The 17,603-nt window shown below is 44.8% G+C and overlaps 1 protein-coding gene across 2 annotated transcripts in view; it reads right to left on the bottom strand.

Annotated features, from left to right (window-relative positions):
* Positions 1-17,603, bottom strand: part of NELL1 (neural EGFL like 1) — a 1,034,994-nt gene that overhangs the window by 936,064 nt on the left and 81,327 nt on the right. The window contains exon 1 of one of the 2 annotated variants that reach the window (XR_008714599.1): positions 9,149-9,301. The exons of the other annotated variant lie outside the window; for it this stretch is intronic. The gene's annotated coding sequence lies outside the window, so the exon portion shown is untranslated. Of the gene's footprint in view, positions 1-9,148; positions 9,302-17,603 lie in introns of those variants that run through there. 2 annotated transcript variants of the gene reach the window in all.

Below are 17,603 nucleotides of genomic sequence, written 5' to 3'. Positions count from 1 at the left end.
AGCATGTGTGCACTAAGAACTTCAACACGTGGCAGAATCTTGCTATAGACATGGCGCATCCTTCTAGCCTGAGTCCCACATAAGCTTGTGGTTAAGATTGCCCTGAAAGGTAAAGCAACACTTGCTAAATTGAAATGACAGTCGGCTTTTCATTTCTAAGTAGAGAGGAAACTTGCCATTTCAGAACTGCCAACTCTCCAGAGGGCAAGCGCTGCTGTGTGGAGAGAGGTACGTGTCCGCTGTTGGGTCCTGGGGCCCTTCTCTGAGAACTTCAGATGCTACTGATCTAAGCACTTTCAAAGCAGCTGAAATCACAAGCAGAAAGTAGTAGGAACACCAAGAGCCTCCCACTTAATATGTAAGGGATTCCTGTCTCCACTAACAAGTTCACAATAATATCCCATTAAACGTCCATTAGCTTCAGAAGTCAAAATAATAAAAAGCAAATATGTCTATGGCATATTAGGGTACAAGGGCAGAGTTAACTACTTGACACATATTCTCTAATTACAATAATCTGAGGAATAGCCATTACTATTTTTCCCACTTTACATTTGAGAAAACTAAGTTTTACAGAGTTTAAATAATTTTCTGAAAAGATATTGGGCTAGGAGTCCATGGTTCTGAGATTCAAACCTGGCAGGCTGGTTCCATATGCTACACTCTTCACTGCCAGGCCTACTGTTTGCCAGTATGTATAATCTCAGGCTTGGTACATGTGGGAAAGGGGCAAATCATCATATACCCAGTGCCTGGCACTATTCACTCAGGAAATATTTATGAACAATCTATTTGTACAACCGCTGAGCTAAATAACATTCTCCCATTTTATAGGTAAGGAAACTGAGGCACAGAGAGTCAAACTCTGAGCACAGAGAATGGCTTGCCCAAAGTCACACAGCCCATGACTAGAGAAAAAACTGAGTCCTCGGCAGAGTCGATCAGAACACTCCATGGCATTCGCCTGGCTCCCCTGCTTATGTTCGCGTTCATTCTCTTTTCCTGTCTCCTACCCACCTCGTCCTGCACTCCAGCCACACAAGCTCCTGTCTTTTCCTCCCAGGGCCGGGGTCCTTCCCACCCTGGTACATTCCATCTGCAGTGACCTCCCTCCCTTCTCGCTTCTGTGAATACCAACTTAATTGTTACTCCTCAGACCATCTTTCCCTGACCATCCAGACCTTGTATTCCCTATGTTGCAATCATTGGACTTCTTATAAATATCAAGATTTTATGTGAATAATCATTATATTGTGCCATCACTTCATTAACGACTATCATGCCCACTGCACTAAATTCCATAGAAAATGGTTTATCAATAGATACTCGCACTCAGCATTGTGCCTGGTATGTGGTGAAACCTCAAAAGCTATTTGCTGTACTAGTAATATATCTTGATTCCAAAGTCTGGGACCCAACAGAAGAGGTTTACCAAAGACACTCAATTATAACCCCAACCTGCAGAGAAAAATTCCTTTAAAATAATAAGCTGCCTAAGGAATAATAAAGCCAGCAGAGCACCCCTAGCTCATTCAGAGACTAAACCCAAAGAATCCTGTGACACATGGTGCTAATTTTTTAAAACTCCTATGTGACTCAAGAGATTCAGATGTCCCCATGATTTTACTAATTAGATGGGCATGGTGGGGGAACCGAACTCCTCTTCTCAACATTTAAAAATACCAATAAGGAAAATCAGTGCATCTCCTGGTCACTAAGAAGTCAGCAAACCACTCCTCTTCAGGCTGCCTCCCTATGTGTGCTCAGCCATGTCCAACCCTTTGCTACCTCATGCACTATAGCCCACCATGCTCTTCTGTCCATGGAGTTCTCCAGTGAAGAATACTTGAGTGGATTGCCATTTCCTCCTCTAGGAGATCTTCCCAGACCCAGGAATTGAACCCGCTTCTCTGTGTCTCCTGCATTGGCAGGCAGATTCTTTACTACTAACGCCACCTAGGAAGCCCCCTGTCTCCCTATATTAGCACCATAACCTACCAGTGACCAAGTCTCCCTCCATAATCCTCACACCTCCACCCCCATCTCAGTGGAATCCTCAAAACAGAGAGATAAAGCATGAATGCCAACTCCATCTGAATCACAGGACAGGAAAGCAAAAAAGTCTGATAAAGTTTTTTTAATAAAGGCTGCATTGTGTAAACTACAAACGTGCAGTTCTAAGATAAGTAGTTCTAGGGATGTAGTGCACAGCATGGTGACTGTAGTTAATACCGTATTATATATTTGAAGGTTGCTAAGAGTAGATCTTAAGTCCTCATCATAGAAAAAAAATGTAATTATGCGAGGTGATGAATGTTAACTAAGCTTATTGAGGTAATCATTTTGCAGTATACATACATCAAATCATTATGCTGTACACTTTAATACAATGTGATATGCCAATTACATCTCATTAAAACTAGAGGGGTGAGAGGAGGGAATACTTCACTGTGTAGCAAAAAAGCTACCTAGGGAACGGTTATAAATTAGACTGCATATAACCAATGGAAAATTACATAGGATAATATAACATCAAAAGTATTAGAATAACAGAAAATTCCTAGGCAATAATATCAAACAGAGACACAACTGCCTGCATAATGACATATCAAGTATATAAAAATGTATTTAGTGATGCATAGCAGAAAGATACAAGTGGCCTTCAATCAAAATGTTAACTTTGGAAGCTAATCTGGGTGATATTTTTCTTCTTTCACCATGTCTCAATTTTCCAGATCTCCTCTGAGAATTATTGTAAGGAAAAAAACAATCAATTTTATGCTAAAAATATAAGAGCACATTATAGAAACAGGAGAAGCAAAAAGGGCATCTGAAAAGAAAGTAAGTGCCAACTCTCCATCTTTCAATCATGAAATTGTGCCTCTTTAAATCAATAAGAGCCCCCTTAACCCCCACTCCAGTGAAGCTCAACCAGCTCTGGCTTCCCATGGAATACCACTCCCCTCCTTAATGCGGGGGACAGGTCAGCTCCCAGAATGGCCTTCTGGGGCATTTCAACACAGACCCACACCCCTCCCCGCAGTTCATAACAGCTCAGGCTGATGAGATTTGAGGTCTATTTCTGTAATAACTAGCAGTTGAGTCAAGTGTCATTTTAATCTACAGTCGCCATCAAGAGTCCAAGGCTGCAGAGGGATGCCCACCACATCCTGATGCACAGAGGCTGTCAAATGCAGGCGGCTGTCCTAGCACACAATGCTCTCTGGGTTCCTGCAGAAGACGTGAGGACAGTCCTGTGCCCTGCCCTCTGCCAACTACTCAGCCATTCTTCCAATCATTCGCTCATTAATTCCTCACCTTGAAAACCTTTATTGAGCACTCTTCTGAACCAGGAACTATGGACACAAAACTTGAGACACATCTTTTATCTGCCAGGGGCTAAGCATCGAGTAATAAAGACACAAACATAGACGAATGGAAACTGCTCAGTTGTTCAGTTCAGAGGCAGAAGCAACGTGGGAATTCTTAGGAGGGAAGACAAGGCTAGAATAGCCTGAAACAGGACCAGAAAGGGGCAGTGCAGGGTAGTGGTTAAGCACTCAGACTATGGAGACTGACTGGCTCAGATTCCAGCTTCCCCACATACCAGATATGTGACCATGGACCCAATAACCTCTCTGTGCCTCAGCCTCCTCATCTGTAAAATGGGAATAAAATCCCATCTTTCCCATAAAAGCAGTAGCTCTCAAAACAGTGTCTGCCACAGGGGAAGCACTGCCCAATTGTTTATTTGGAAAACAGCTAGGGCAGGCCCTGAGACCTAGAGGATGGGGGTGTACAAAACTATGCCAGTCCCTACCCTGCCAGGAGAGCCCTGCAGTCATGGCGGGTTATTGCTGTGGCCCAGCAGGAGGACAACGGGCAAGTGAGCAAGGGTCACCAGCCATGGCTGGAGGCGTGGTGAGTGGTCAGTTCTAACCCTCTCCTCTTAAAAAGCTGGCAGAGCCTATGAAGCTTCCTGTGAATCCAATCTAGGTCTAGCCAACCAACCAACATCCAAACATCTTTGAATTTTTGCTATGTGCTAGAATAAATACACTTAAATATATTTAATCTATTGAAGCAACGGGCTTAAATATACTTCCTAATTCAGTCCTCACCTGCCACCCAGCAATGTCAGTATTGTTATTCCCATCTTATAAATGAGGTATAAAGAGTTAAGAAGCTCTGTATTTAAGTATTGCCGCTGGATTTCAAACTCGGATCTGTCTACTGTCAACCACGACTCACCACTGCCTCTCAGCCATGACCACTCATCTCAGCCCAACTGGTGCCTGAATACCAGCTCCACCATGGAGCCTCTGTGAGATTTTAGGTGACTTAGCTTCCTTCCTTCATCCTTGAGTTGACCCACCTGTAACACAGCGGTAATACCACCCACATGGCCGGGCTCAGTAAGGAGTCACGGAGTGTGCCCACTACATAGCTTGTGCTCTGTATTTCCTCCCCGCTAGCCTCCCTTTAGGACATCATTTCTGAGTCGCTTTGGAAAGACAGCTTAGAAATCTACACATGGGAAGTCTGAGCTTTAACATTTACCGAAGAGTCTGACACAACTGAGCGACTTCACTTTCACTTTTCACTTTCATGGATTGGAGAAGGAAATGGCAACCCACTCCAGTGTTCTTGCCTGGAGAATCCCAGGGATGGGGGAGCCTGGTGGGCTGCCGTCTATGGGGTCGCACAGAGTTGGACACGACTGAAGCGACTTAGCAGCAGCAGCAGTGGGTTCACACACAGGATCACATTTCACATTCATAATAATCCATTGTGCAAGCATGCATGTGTGTCTAAGTCGCTTCAGTGTCCAAAATGTTCAACTCTTTGCAACCCTATGGACTGTAGCCCTCCAAGCTCCTCTGTCCATGGAATATTCCAGGCAAGAATACTGGAGTGGTTTGCCATGCCCCCCTCCAGGGGATCTTCCCAACCCAGGGATGGAATCCACATCTCTTACATTTCCCGCATTGACAGGCAGGTTCTTTACCAGTAGCGCCACCTGGCAAGCCCAAAAACCCACTAGTGAAGTCATTCAGTCATGTCTGCCTCTTTGCGAGCCCATGGACTACAGCCTACCAAGCTCCTCTGTCCATGGGATTTTCTAGGCAAGAATACTGGAGTGGGTTGCCATTTCCTTCTCCAGGAGATCTTCCTGACCCAGGGACTGAACCCAGGTCTCTCACATTGTAGGCAGACGCGTTACTGTCTGAGCCACCAGGGAAGTTCCGCACCCCCCCTCCACCCCCCGCCAAAAAAAAAAACCACTAGGTAGGCATTAATAACCTTTCAGGATAAGAAATCTCTGGCTTGTAGAAGTTACATAATTTGCCCAAAATCTTTTCAGCTCTTTCTGGGTATTTCTGTATGAATTCCCAGTTCCCAAAGAATCTTTAAACTTCTCCACTCCACTCCAATGCCAGCTCTCCCCTATGTAAGGGGCACTCCTCCTCCAAAACTCTCAACTGCCGCATATACTAAGTACACTCACCAGCCTGCTTGAAAAGTCTGGAGCAGGGGGCTGACCCAAATAGGATTGGTTCCCTTTTGTGCAGTCCCAACTCTCAGGCTTAAGAGAGACATTTTCAATGCTACACTGGCCTTGACCTTGCCATATCTACTCCAACTCAACAGTAAACAGTCAGGCATCATGCTCGACCGCAGCTCTCTAATTTATGATTATTCATTATAAATCATTTTTACATGTTGCTTCAAATGCTGTTCAAGAATAAAAATCTGCCTGCATTGAAATGCACTGTGATTTTAATATGCAAACCTCCTACAGAGATGATGTCTCATTTTAATTATTGTTTCAGTTTAATGGGTTTTCATTAAATTAGAGGATGGAGCAATTATGAGGGTGAACAGCTAATGTTTCAAAGGTAAGTTCCTGTGGCTCTGTGCGCAGAGAGACAGTTATGGCATCAGTGAACAGAAAGCAACGCTCTTCCAGATAAGCCCGTACGCAGCCTGATGGAAAACAACCCTGGCTATTTCTCTTTCCAGCTTCAAAACAAAGCTAGCATCTCCTCACTGAAGATATGCAAACAGCTCTAAGCATGTGTCTGACTGAAGGTATCTTTATCACATAACTTTTCTATCAGGAATCCAAGCTCCCCTGTTTATCAGGCCAGAAAGCCCTCTTCAAAGTCCACAACCTCAGTCAGGTCTGACCCTTTGCAAAGCCATGCACTATAGCCTGCCAGGCTACTCTGTCCATGGAATTCTCCAGGCAAGAATACTGGAGCAAGTAGCCGTTCCCTTCTCCAGGGGATCTACCCAACCCAGGGCTCGAACTCCAGTCTCCTGCATTACAGGCAGATTCTTTACCATCTGAGCCACCAGGAAAGCTAAGTATCAAACCACAGGAAAGTACTCCTGATGAAACAGTCTTATCTCTCACATGCAAGGAATTTAGTTGGTTCTGTGGATGAATGTCTGACTTCCAGCCTCTGGGAAATTGTTCCAACTTCACAAGACTGCAACGACCAAAATAATATTAATTAGCAAACTGGGAGACGCTCAGCGAGAAATTATTTTGGTGGCTTCCAATATTTTACCCCAGAAACTGCACAAACTTTGCACTTGGGACCAACAGGGTAGAATTACCTCAGACAGAGGTAAAGGAATGAATGAGTAGTAGGGAATGAGGGGAGGGCCAGAAGTAAAATCTACTCCATTGGGGCCCCAGTGGTAAGAGGTAAAGGGTTATGACTCCACACTGGGGGTCTGCATTGCAGAAGTCTGCACCTGGGGAGAGGGAGGGAGCTTGGCAAAGCTCACATGTGGGATTTCAGGAATTACCCAGCGGTGCAGTGGTTAAGACTCTGTGCTCTCACTGCCGAGGACCTGGGTTCAATCCCTGGTCAGGGGACTAAGATCCCACATGCCTCACAATACAGCAATTTTTTTTTTAATTTAATTTTTCTTTCTCTCCAGCTTGGTGGAAGGAAAAAAGACGAGAGCTACAGAAGGTCATTCCAGAAATAATTGGTCTATTAAGGTAGGGAAGACCTGGTCACTATACATGCCAAGAAAGTAATATAGGAACATCTCACTATGCTGTGGGAAGGAGAGAAAAGGAAATCTTTCCCACAACAAAGAGAAGCACCAGCCCCAGGTAACACAGCAAGAACTAAGTGATGAATTAGGTACCCTCTCTGCTCAGCACTTCCCCTCCCCAGCCTGATGCTGACCACCTGTCGGGGCACACACTTGCCGGCATGGCCGCCAGAGAAGTTCTCTTTGCTCTATTATTTCAAGTGTCCTGAATATTTTCAAAGGGACAGTAACTTGGAACTCCTCGGTGGAATGCTTTCTTTTCAGCTCCTTTATTTTCGCTGTCCTAAAAAGCACATCGTCAGCTCGTAGATCACACGTTTTAATCTAATTACATGCCTTGTTAGCTAATTAGTTCCAGAATCACTGCTGGGAAGGTCTCCCTCACTATTTATCTATCTGTGTTGGCCACTGGGCGTGCTTCCCGATTCCTGGAAAAAGTGAGTAATTATTGGCCTTTCAAACTCTGTCCTGAGGAGGGGCAGCAGAGCTCTCTGGGCCCCTGAAACTCCAGGCTTTGAACAGAAGCTCCAGGAAATGTGGGCACTTGTGCAGCAAAGGGCCCTTGGTATGGTTTCTCACAGACTTGAAAACTGACCCCTTCAGAGATGTTTTCCGATCCTATTTAACATTAATGTCACCCTTAGAACAAACTGTTGGAGCTGCTGCTTGCCTGAACTCAAAGTCAACTGCATTCCAACTACTGGATTCTTCTCACCAATTCCCCACAACTGCCCTCCCAAAAGCAATCTACAACCAAGGGCTCAAATTACAATCCCCATTTACTGAAGCCTTTTTTAAAAAAAAAAAAGAAAGAAAATATCAATTTGGGAGAAAACTGGCTTTTGATCACCACTGGAAATAATTTGGATCTGGCCTGTCCTAGGGTAACCATGCCGAGTCACTTGAGTAAAGTATGCCTTCGGTATATTAAATAGCATCTTCATGATAATTCTTCTCAAAGGGTGCTCGGTAGGTTTCCAAGCAATCTTTTCTACCTGAGTGTGATCTGACTTAGTCAGCAGATATTTTTCTCAGCCTCGAATGACCTGAAAACCCCGCCCTCCACCACGAGTGGAGGTTGGTCGGTAGCTGATCCTTGGACAAGTGCTCGCAGCCGAGCCCTGGGAGTACAAAGCACATGAATGCGGTGCGATCTCAACTCTTCTCCCACCCAGAGTTCCAGCCACCTTCTCCACACCTATCCAAATCCTGCCCATCTCCTCTTGAGGCCCAGCCCAAGCCCTCTAAGTCCACGAAGCTCTGGAGCCCTCAATTCAAAGGGCTTCTCCCACCCCTTCACTCCAAAATTCTTCACCCATTCGAATGCGTACTTACCGAGCCTGCTCTCTGTGGCCTGGTAAGACAAACTTGGTCTGGACAAAGACTCCAGCCAGTATCCGTAGCTGCGCGGACCAGTACCGCACACTGTGATCCATCTTACATTCTGCATCTTGCTAAATGCAATGGCCAGTTCTCCATCCTCCACCTAATTGACCTCTCAGCAACCTCCAATGTTGTCCTCTCCCTCCTCTTTCAGGCACTCTTTTAGGCACCTAATTCTTCTGGCATTCCTCCCACCTCTGCAGCCATCCTGAGGCTCCTTCACGCCCTCCTCTGCCTGCTCTCTTATTGTCAGGGTGTCTCCAGCACATCCAGCCAGCCCTGAGCTCTGCCCCTATCACCACCTGGACTCTCCATCCTCTTGCCTACCACGCTGCAGCAGCCTCCAAACGCCCACTTGGTTCTGTCTGTGTCTTTCCTCTTCTCCCCTGCTTTCTGACTTTCTCTCATGTAGCAATTGGAGCAACAAGAAAATCCTTTCCAAACTTAAATCACATCCTAACAACCACCTCAACTCCTTTCTTTAAACTCTCAAATAGCTGCCTGTAGTTGTTTCCTGTTGCTTCTGGAACATATGCCTGCAAACTCAGTGCTTAAAACAACACAAAGTCATAATCTTATGGTTCTGGAGGTCAGAAGCCTGAAATGGGTTTCACTGGAACAAAACTAAAATGTGGGCAGGACCACCCTGCCACCCTCCAGGAGCTCTAGGGGAAAATACACTTACCTTGCCTTTTCCAGCTTGCCTTGGTTCACGTCCCCTTCCTACTCCTCAAAGTCAGTTTTGCAGCACCTTACCATCTCTCTCCGCCTTCTTCTGCACATCACTCACTCTCCCTGACTTAACTCTCTGTTTCCTTCTTATAGGGATGCTTGTGATTGCATTGGGCCCAGCTGGATAATGCAGGCTAGCCTCCCCACCTGAAGATCCTTCACTTAATCACATCTTCAAAGCTATTTTTATCATGTAAATTAACAATCACAGGTTCTGGGGATTAGGACATAAGTGTCTTTGGAGGGGGGGAGGTCCTTGCATTTTTCACCAGTGCAAGTGAAAAAAGACCCTAACTCTTATAATGACTGAAAGACGCTGCATGGCTTGGTGCTGCTGCCGGGGCTGAAACAAAGACCAAGCTTTTACTTTGGCCACGCTCTCCGACCTCCTCTGGTACCTTCACCCACACAGGCCACCCTTGTGCCCCTTCAGCTTGTTTGATCCAAGGGTTTTTGTATCAGCTCTTCCAAAAATGTCAGTTCTGGGAGCAAATCAGCCTGGATTCAATTCTCAACTTTGCCACTTACTGCACCTAACCTTGACCATATAAATAATGGGGTTATTTAACCTGTTTTCCCTTCTGTAAAATTGGGCCCATAATACCTATCTCCCTTGTAGGATTATTATGGATTGTTTTGAGAATAAAATGAATTAACAAACATAAAGAATTTAGAACAATGTCTAGCACCTAAAAAGTGTTCACCACTAACCATGTAAGTGATCGGGAATAATATCATTATCTTTGCATGGCTGACTTCTTCATCCAGGCATCAGCTCAAATAACATCTCTGCAAGGAAGTCTTCTCCATAATCCTACCTAGAGTCAATTCTCTCCCTCTCTTTCTCTCTTAAGTATTGCTATTTTATGTTCTGCATAGTCTCTATGACTATCTATAGTTAATAATTTATGAGTATACTTCTTCACTGTGATCCCCTATCTCTGCTGGAACCAAAGCTTCATGAACTGAGAGACTCTGTCTTTTCTCTGCTACATCTCTCACATCTAGCCAGAACAGTGCCCATCACTTGGGTGTGCAATAAATATTTGTTGAATGAACTAATGAATACACTATGTTCCTGGTTCTCTCCTCCCTGCACCTGGATCTAGGGCCCCCAAGGGGAGAGCACCCTACATGTTCCTCTTGTGCAGTCAGGACCCAGCAGAGTGGCTGGCACATGCGGCAAAGCAGAATCACACTTAATGCCTGCTGATTGATCGATGTATAAATGAGCTTTAGAGGCACCTTCAAGATAAGGGCTCAAAAAAAAAAAAAAATTGTTCTCGAGCCAGTCATTCCAAGACTGAAAGAGACAGGATTCCAAAGTTACATATGGAAAAAAGCAATATTCAAAGCAGAAGCCTAGCATAGAAAACAGACTTGCAGTTGCCAATGGGGAAGGGGCTGAGGGAAGAATAGAGTAGAAGGTTGACATTAGCATATACAAACTATTATATATGGGTTTCCCTGGTGGCTCAGTGGTAAAGAACCTACCTGCCACTGCAGGAGACCCAGGTTTGATCCCTAGGTCGAGAAGATCCCCTGGAGAAGGGAATGGCTACCTGCCCCAGGATTCTTGGTTGGAAAAGTCCATGGACAGAGGAACCTGGTGAGCTACAGTCCATGGGGTCACAAAAGAGTTGGACATGACTTAGTGACAAAACAGCAACAACTATTACATAGAGAATGGATAAGCTATAAGGCCCTACTGTATAGCACAGAGAACTACAGTCAATATCCCATGGTAAACCATCATGGAAAAGAATATTTTAAAAGAATATATATAAGTGTAACTGAATCACTTTGCTGTATAGCAGAAATTAAAACAGTATAAATCAAGTATGTATACCATGTTGATTCAGTTGTGTCCAACTCTTTGCCAGTACAATTTTTTTTTTTAATTTTTAAAAAGAAAAAAACAGGGCTTCCCTGGTGACTCAGTGGTAAAGAATCTGCCTATGCATGCAGGAAACACAGGTTCAATCCCTGATCTAGGAAGATTCCACATGCCACAGAGCAACTAAGCCCATGCCCCACAACTGTTGAGCCTGTGGTCTAGAGCCTGGGAGCTGTAACTACTGAAGTCTGGACTGCAACGAGAGAAGCCACTGCAATAAGAAGCCTGCACGCTGCAACTAGAGAATAGCCCACGCTTGCCGCAGCTACAGAAAAGCCCGCACAGCAACGAAGATCCAGCACAGCCATAAAGAAATACAAATTTTTTAAAAAGAAAAGAAACAAAGCAAAAGTCCAAGAAGCTGCATTCCCAAGATTGCCCTGGCCCCAGCACACACTCTGAAGAACACACTTACGGGCTGGGCAGCTTTCTAATTATGGTGAGATCTTCGATTTAAAGTTAATACCAGAAAGGATGCTGTGTCTGGCTTCTGCATGAAATACGCAGTGAAAAGCCCACTGCCAGGGAAACCTCTGCCAAGCCCTAAGTACCAGCCACCCTGTGTTTCTCCTTTCCAATGATACCTGCAGCTCATAAATGCCTAGGCAGATGAAGGCCTTCTCTTTTGAGGTACCTCACCCCCAGAGACCTAGCAAAGTAATCTAGGGTGGAGTTGGCATCAGGATTTATTTTATGTGTCCCAAGTGATGGTGAGAAGTAGCCACTGCTGAGAATTGAGTCCTGAGCACCCTCCTGGCTCCAGGTCCAAGGTGATAAACTGAGCCCCCTCTTGTCAGACACAGTGCAGAAGGTTAGTTTAGCCCCCATGTCACCCACCACTCTCCCAACCTACCTACCACATTTCTTCAAGTCCAAGGTGTCACTGATTACAAGATACAAGATTATACACATCCTACCAAGAAAACCAAAAGATATCAACAATGACACTGTTGGTCATTAGACCAATAATTTATTACAAAAGAACAAAAATGTGACTATGTGTGTGTTAGAATCAATAAAAGTACAAAAACTCTCAGATTTCATCTAATGATCCAGATCTACAGCAAAAAAGTCAATGATCTGGCAACAGGGCCCACATTCCCATTGGTAACAAAGCAGTGAATGCAGCAATGAGGAGACGCAGGACAGTACACAGGGTCACCGGCTGGCTGTATCCTCTCGAAGGTGCACAGGCTCAGTGGCTGACCCTCCACACACCTGGGACTGCAAGATCCCTCCTCAGCAAGGCTCTGCTGCTGAGTCGCTTCAGTCCTGTCCAACTCTGTGAGACCCCATAGACGGCAGCCCACCAGGCTCCCCCGTCCCTGGGATTCTCCAGGCAAGAACACTGGAGTGGGCTGCCATCTCCTTCTCCAATGCATGAAAGTGAAAAGTGAAAGTGAAGGCGCTCAGTCGTGTCCGACTCTTAGCGACCCCATGGACTGCAGCCTACCAGGCTCCTCCACCCATGGGATTTTCCAGGCAAGAGTACTGGAGTGGGCTGCCATTGCCTTCTCTGCCAGCAAGGCTCTAGCATGTACTAATACCACATATTCTCTATATACCCAGGCCCCACACTAAGCCTCCATCCTCTGCTCTCACAGGTCTTCCCAGCTCACTCAGGTGCTTCTCCACAGATGCTGTGGCTTCAGTACAGGTATCACTGAGATATGGGTGCTCTCAGCCCTTGGTGTGGCCAGGAAGAGTACTTTGGGCAAAAAGAGCAGCCCTTTGTCTTCTCCCCAGTGTCGTATACAAACAGAGCCATTTTCCTTATGCGCTACAATGTGAAAAAGGTTGGGAAGTACAGCCCTGTGTGGAAGTAGAATTTGGGATCAGGAGATCAAGGATCCAACATCAGTCCTGGCAGTTGGTAGCTGAGTGACAGGTCATTCAGTCAGCCTGAAACTCACTTTCTCCTCCATTAAATAGCGAGTAGCACGTGTGCACACACACAATGATGAAACATGTATCACAGAATCCATGTGACAAATACATGTACTCATCTATATGAACAGTTTTGGGAAATGCTCATCACCATCACTTTCTTCCCTCTCTGAGTGCCAGGTCAGACAACACCACACAAGTTGGGCATGTGCGGAAACTATGGTTGGAAGACTTTCTCTTACTGACTCCAAGTCACTTACAATCCAGCAGTGTGGGCAGGTGGAGAGAACCTTATATGATGAAAATAAATCCTGAGTGAGTAAATAGCTTACACTAAATCCATCAATAATTTGGGCCAAAGATGGGGAGACATACGGAGCATAAGGATGGAGTGGGTTGGTAGGTATCTCAGGATCGGTTCAGTTCAGTTCAGTCGCTCAGTCGTGTCCAACTCTTTGCAACCCCATGAATCACAGCACGCCAGGCCTCCCTGTCCATCACCAACTCCCGGAGTTCACTCAAACTCACGTCCATCGAGTCGGTAATGCCATCCAGCCATCTCATCCTCTGTCGTCCCCTTCTCCTCCTGCCCCCAATCAAATTAGGAAATAAATGAGGAGCACCCAAGCTCTGTGTTAGCAGAGGAAGCCACTGAAATAACTGTGGGCCTTTTTTACCTTTTTCAATGAAATTGGCATCTTTTTCTACATTATTTTTTATTGGACCTAGAGCCTGTCATACAGAGTGAAGTAACTCAGAAAAAAGAAACAAATATCAGATATTAATGAATATATGGTAGAGATGATTGTATTTGCAAAGCAGAAATAGAGACACAGACACAGTAGAACAAACATATGGACACCAAGGACATGTCTTTTTTAAAAAGCACTTAAGCTTACTTTTTCAAATTCATGATGTAAACCAACAGCTTCCTTCCTAAACGCTTTGTTGCTGTCCCCCAACACCTAAAGGGTGTAAGGCATACTTTTAAGTGGGCTTTTTCTGCCACTATTCCCTGAAATCTCCCCATACAAGGCATACCACACAATCCAAACCTCACAGTCTATTAAAAAAAGATAAAAATAAAAACACGGGAATACTATACGTTGATCAACCACAGAGCAATCACGTAAGCATGATAAATGCAAAGATACCCATCAGCGTTTCTATTTATGTGTAACCAGCACGGTTGCCCTCTCCTTAATTATGCTCTTATTCTCCGTAGGCATAGAGTCTGTCAGTGTGGGTCCGGTTGTAATTGAGCCCAGGAGCTCCGACCAGCAAAATTACGTGCCACACACCGAGCCGTTCCGTGCAACTTTTTCAAATGAATTACTGAAGAGATTTAAGAATTCTTCCAAAATGTCACAATAATAACTATTTTATCTTTTTTATGCCATAATTATGATTTGGAGCTTTGCTTTTCTTATTTCTTCCAGGCACACCACAACTCATGAATAAAATATGACAAGTTTGATAGCAGCCATTGGAGAGGGTTCATCTGTAACAGCAGACGTGCTCGGTGTACAAAGAGCTTTTGTATTCCAAAAGCCTTTGTTTCTGGGACGGGCTTTTATCTCAAAGAAGGACCACGTGCATTCTCTCTTCTCCCTTCTCTCCCTCCCATCTCCCCACAATTCCTGCCTTCAGCGTGGCACCTGAAAACATGTTTATTTTGTCTCTTAATGAGGATGTTTCTAAACAATTAGGGAACAAATAAAAAGACCAAAGAGTGCTCTGTTGGCTAGGAAACTGACTTGAAACAGCACATCAAACAATATTACTCAAAGAGACACAATCAGAACCATAGGCTAGTGGGCAAAATGTGTGACTTTGGGTCTTAAACATCATTCAGGTGATTCACCCATCTGGAAAGATATTTAAAGCACTCACAATGTTTCTTTTGAGAAGTTTCCTCTCCCCAGAAAAGACTGCCAGGTCCCTTCCAAGTTCAGATTCTGGTCTGTCTTTCAAAGAAAACAGGAACTTGCACAACCATCAGCATTTATCATATGGCCCCAGGGACATCAAACTTCAAATTTCCAGGTTTCATTTTTTTCAAGCAAATCTCTGAGCATCTTGTTCGAACATAGTAAACCATTCACATCCAAGTTTCCTTCCATATACACTTTTTCCCCCAGAGTTTGTTTCAATAAGAGTAAAAAAACAGCTTAAAGCCACTGCTTGCCTAGAACCTGAAGAACTGAGATGTTGACCTCCTGGATGAGCAATTTGCCAAACTTCTCCACTTGTGGGTTTATCTGTGAAGCATGACAAGAAAATCTAAGATTAAGCGGAGACTGGGAAACATTTCTAACATTCCTCCAGAAAATGAAACCTGGCATCATCAGGAAAACCAGAATGCAAAAGCTTCCGCATATGCTGCTGATTTCTTGTGTGTACTTTGCAGATGCACTGTGATGACTATTTTGGGAAACTGTAAACTCACAGGCTTTTTTTTTCATTTTCACCCAGATCCTCCAAGACAACAGGTAGTCTTGAACTGTGACTTCTTCTACCCACAAGAACCAGCGTACACACTGCTGTATGTTAAATGGATAACCAACAGGGTCTTACTATGTAGCACAGGGAACTCTGCTCAAGGTTATGTGGCAGCCTGGATGGGAGGGGAGTTTGGGGGAGAATGGATACATGTATATGTATGGTCGAGTCCCTTTGCTGTCCACCTGAAACTATCACACTGTTCTACCAATATAAAATAAAAAGCCGAAAAAATATATTTTAAAGATATTTGCAAGTACTAGGGTCAACATATGCTTTTATTTCAAAGAAATGGAAAGCAACTCATGAAAGCTATCTACTGTAAATATTTTACATTAAAAAAAAAAAAGAACTAGCTCGAAGCCTAGTGAGTGGTGACTATATTGAGGCTGTAGTTTCAGAGGGAATGACTTTAATCATGTTGTCTTACCTAATGCCAGGTGGCATTAAATGTCATCTCAGCATCAAGTGACACTTCATGACATCAGGGAATGCAACAGTGGTGAGGTGCCAATAACAAATACATCCCCACACACACATTCATATGCCAGACATACTTGCTATGGGGACAGCAGGATAAGTCCGAATCTTTGGCAGATAAATAAGGTAGCAGCATGAATGCTCATTTTTTAAAAAAAAGCAAAAGTTTATTCCCTCAGGATAAGGCACAGTAGCAGTGTTCAGCACTCTGAGAAGCTGCCCATTTGTAGGTGCCAGGATGAGCCTTCCTTCCTGCAGACCTAATATTTCAAAGAAGCCATATAAAGCCAGGGAATCTGGCAGCAGCATTTAAATCTTCAACACACACTGTCAAACGAGGTTAGACGTCAAAGTTCAAGTTTAGGAGCAAAAGGAAACTAAGAACAGGAATTTCCTGGTGGTCCAGTGGCTAAGACTCCACTCTCTCAATGCAGGGGATCTGGGTTCGATCCCTGGACAGGGAACTAGATCCTGAATTCGTTGTTTAGTCACTAAATTGTATCCAACTCTTTGGGGATCCCATGGACTGTAGCTCACCAGGTTCCTCTGTGCATGGGATTTCCTGAGCAAGAATACTAGAGTGGGTTGCCATTTCCTTGTCCAGGAGATCTTTCTGACCCAGGGATCAAACCCCACCTTCTGCATCACCACACAGATTCTTTACCACTGAGCCACCTGGGAAGCCCAGATCCCACATGCTACAACTTTTGTTGTTGTTGTTCTTGTTCAGTCACCCAGTCGTGTCTAACTCTTTGTGACCCCATGGACTACAGCACGCCAGGCCTCTCTGTCCCTCACCATTATCACCAGTGCAACTTTAACACACACACACACACACACACACACACAGATCCCCTGGGCCCCAAGGAAGATCAAAGATTCTACACGTTGCAACAAAGACCCAGCACAGCCAAATAAATGAATACATTTTTTTTAAAAGAGAAAGGAAGATAAAGAGATGACCAAATCAGTGCCATGTACACCAGTAGCAACACTGCCTGAAATTCTAAGAAATCCTGTTTTTAAGTCAAAGGACCTCAAGGGGCAGACCTCAGGGTCTTGACTGACAGGTCTGGGAGCTGCCTTCTAGCACCACAGGCCCTAGTCAGCACTCCATCTCTGCCCCACTGCCTGGGGCATCCCACACCCCATCTCCCTTCTTCTTGTCCCACCCAGGCCCGTGAGGGCAGTGAAAGGACGGCACTCATTAGATCCACTTTTCCCAGATTAAGCCTAGAGACTCGTGATCTGGGACACGAGACCCATCTACATGTGCACCAACACCGGTGTGTACAAAAACGTTTCCCAGGCTCTCCAATCATAACCCCGAATGCAGCTGGTCAGGGGTGTCCTAGATATAACCTGAGTAGCTGAGAACTAAACAGGCCCCACTAGCCAAACCAACCTAAAAGATGAATCAAACACACTTAAGATCGTCAGAGTTACCCATACTCCAGCTTAAAAGATTCCAGTGATGGCTCAGGAAATATTGACATTTCCCAATTTGAGTGTTAGACCTCCTCGTTCCTTTGTGTAGGAGGGCATGGTGGCTACTACGTGGAGGCTCCCTCCCCACTCTGAGCTATATAGCTGCTGTGTGTTCTGGGACTTTTGTTTGGCAACTGTGCTGTGCTAAGTCACC

Source organism: Bubalus kerabau, chromosome 5, assembly GCF_029407905.1.
Source record: "Bubalus kerabau isolate K-KA32 ecotype Philippines breed swamp buffalo chromosome 5, PCC_UOA_SB_1v2, whole genome shotgun sequence".
Classification (NCBI taxonomy): Eukaryota; Metazoa; Chordata; class Mammalia; order Artiodactyla; family Bovidae; genus Bubalus; species Bubalus kerabau.
Note: the sequence above shows the minus strand (reverse complement) of the source record. Positions and strands in the feature narration are given on the sequence as shown.